This window comes from Cebus imitator, unplaced genomic scaffold, assembly GCF_001604975.1.
Source record: "Cebus imitator isolate Cc_AM_T3 unplaced genomic scaffold, Cebus_imitator-1.0 Scaffold678, whole genome shotgun sequence".
Lineage (NCBI taxonomy): Eukaryota > Metazoa > Chordata > Mammalia > Primates > Cebidae > Cebus > Cebus imitator.
Window position 1 is genome coordinate 929821 of NW_016107993.1, and position 3362 is coordinate 933182.

A 3362-nucleotide genomic window follows, 5' to 3' on the forward strand; every position below is an offset into this window, starting at 1 on the left:
TCTCCATGCTGTGTCACCAACTGGGTTTCTTTACATCAGCCTCCACCCTTTGTAATCCTCTGCTTTTCCTGCGCTCCTGCACCTGTGCCCACACATCCACGCGCTGTTCCTTCTCCTCGACATCATTCAAGGATCCTCTCACTTGTGGTCCCTGCTAATTGGGATGCTAAGGCAGGAGGATCGCTTGAGACCAGGAGTTTGAAGCTGCAGTGAGCTATGATGGCACCACTGTACTCCAGTCTGGGTAAAAGACCAAGACCCTGACTCTAAAAAAAGAAAAAGGAAAAAAACAAGGATCCTTTCTAGTGTCAGCCCAAGACCTGCTTATTCCATGCCTCTGCACTGACTGTTCCATGATGGTTCCCGACTCAGATTTGTAAAACATTTACCATCGGTGCTCTGCAGTAGCATTTACTGCCTTGAAACATTTTTGTGTATATCCTGTTTCCCCAAGTGGATTAATAAAGTAAGCCGGGTGGGGTGGCTCAGGTCTGTAATCCCAGCATTTTGGGAAGCCGAGGCGGAAGGATCATTTGAAGGCCGGGAGTTCGAGACCAGCCCAGCCAATATGGCAAACCCCTCTCTCCACTAAATATACAAAAATTAACCGAGTGTAGTGGCCTGTACCTATAATCCCAGTCACTCAGGAAGCTGAGGCAAGATAACACTTCAAGCCCAGGAGGTGAAGGTTGCAGTGAGCTGAGATCGTGCCACTGCACTCCAGCCTGGGCAACAGACAAGACTCTGTCAAAAATAAATAAATCAGTAAAAATTAAAAAAAAAAAATACAATGGCCAGGCTCAGTGGCTCACACCTGTAATCCTAGCACTTTGGGAGGCCAAGGTGGGTGGATCAGTAGGTCAAGAGATTGAGACCATCCTGGCCAACATGGTGAAAGCCCATCTCTACTAAAAATACAAAAATTAGCCGGGCATGGTGGCACGCACCTGTGGTCCCAGCTATTCAGGAGGCTGAGGCGGAAGAACTGCTTGAACCCAGGAGGCGGAGGTTGCAGTGAGCCAAGATTGTGCCATTGCACTCCAACCTGGGTAACAGGAGGGAAACTCTGTCTCAAAAAAAAAAAAAAAAAGAAGAAGAAGAAGAATACAGTGACCTGCAGGCAGGAATGGCCTCTCAGAGAGTCTTAAATGGAAGGGAGAAGATCCCTGAAGCATCTAGCCCAATTCAATCAATATCTGCTGTTTGTCATTTAACACAAGATGTATTAAGTATTTGAAAGTGTGTGTATATATGTATATCTGTCTCTCTCAAAAACAAAATAATGTGCACATTGTTTTGTTTGTTTTATTTTGTTTTGTTTTTGAGACAGAGTTTCGCTCTTGTTACCCAGGCTGGAGTACAATGGCACAATCTCGGCTCACCACAACCTCTGCCTCCTGGGTTCAAGCTATTCTCTTGCCTCAGCCTCCTGAGTACCGGGGATTACAGGCATGTGCCACCACACCCGGCTAACTTTGTATTTTTAGTAGAGACGGGGTTTCTCTATGTTGGTCAGGCTGATCTCGAACCCCTGACCTCAGGTGGTCTGCCTGCCTCAGCCTCCCAAAGTGCTGGGATTATAAGTGTCAGCCACCGAGCCTGGTCAAAAGTATATTTTTTTTAAATTAAAAAGTCTTAATATTCTCCTGCAGGTGGAGTTATCCTACCTAAATGAAAACAACTCATAAAAAGGAAAAAAATCAGTGCAAAGAGCTTTGGTTTTAATGTTTTAAAAGGGTAGAAGTTACCTCTAATCTCAGGTACTCCAATTCTTTTTAAACGAACGTACCTTCATCACTGAAGATTCACACCATGTAAAATTCCCCACAGGAGTGTGCATGGTCCATAGACACCCTTTTCTCAGGCAAGTGAAAGAGCTGAGAAGAGACCAGTGTGACAGCTCCACTGTGTTTAGCAAAGCCCCCAGTGTCCCTACCTACACACGTGCGCTCTCTACCCCTAGACAGAGATCTGGACAAGCATAACCACCTACCACCCTCTATCTGTAATTTAGGGAAACTGCTGCTGCCTCTCAGCCCTGGCCCCAGCAAAGAACTGCTTGCAGCAAACGCTTGAGAGCATACTAGAAAGGGAATAAAAATCACCACCCAGAGATAACCACTAATAATATTTCAGAGAACTTTCCAAATACTGCATTTGTGCACACACACATCCCATATTGGGGCTCACACCGCATATACAATGTGAGACAAAATTGGGATATAATAATAGTATCTGCCACCTAGGGATGCTGAACTTAAATGAGGTGATGTGTACAAAGTGTTCTGACAGCACCAGCACACAGAAAGGGGTATGCAACTATGAACTGTCAGATTACACAGTTCCCCACAGTTCTCCATTCTCCATCTTACCTTTGAACCTCACATTTTATCATGATCCTATGTTTTTAAACATCCCTTGAATATATTGTTTTTGATGTCTATATAAATAATATATCCTATTTTTAAAATGTACCACTTTTTTTTAAGAGACAGGGTCTTGCTCTCTCACTCAGGCTGGAGTGCAGGGACACAATCATAGCTCATTGCAGACTTAAATTCCTGGGCTCAAGTGATCTTCCCACTTCAGCCTCTGGAATAGCTGGGACTACAGGAATACAGCACCACACCCAGCTTTTTTTTTTTTTTTTTTTTTTTTTTGAGACCGGGTCTCACCCAGGCTGGAGTGCAGTGGCACAATACCAGCTCACTGCAAACTCCATCTCCTGGGTTCAAGTGATTTTCCTGCCTCAGTCTCACTAGTCGCTAGGACTACAGGCACGCACCACCTACCCTGGCTAATTTTTGTATTTTTTGTAGAGATGGAGTTATGCCATGTTGGTCAAGTTGGTTTTGAACTCCTGACCTCAGGTGATCCACCCACCTTGGTCTCCTTGGGATTACAAGCATAAGCCACCGTGCCCGGCCTAATTTTTAAAAATATTTTAAAATTATTTTAAAATAAAATGGAGACTGGACCTTGCTATGTTGCCCAGACTGGTTTCAAACTCCTGGCCTCAAGGGATCCTCATGCCTCAGCCTCCCAGAGTGCTGGGATTACAGGCGTGAGCCACCATGCCCAGCTTAAATAGGCCACAATTTATTGTTCAATGGGCATTCAGGTTGTTTTCTACTTATAACTGTTATAGACAATACTGTGATGCTACATTTAAAACTTTGATCATATCCCTGGTTATTTTATTTTTTTTTATTTTTTTAATTTTTTTATTTTTTTGAGATGGAGTCTTGCTCAGTTGCCCAGGCTGGAGTATAGTGGCGCAATCTTGATTCACTGCAACCTTTGCCTCCCAGGTTCAAGCAATTCTCCGCCTCAGCTTCCCGAGTAGCTGGGATTACAGGCAC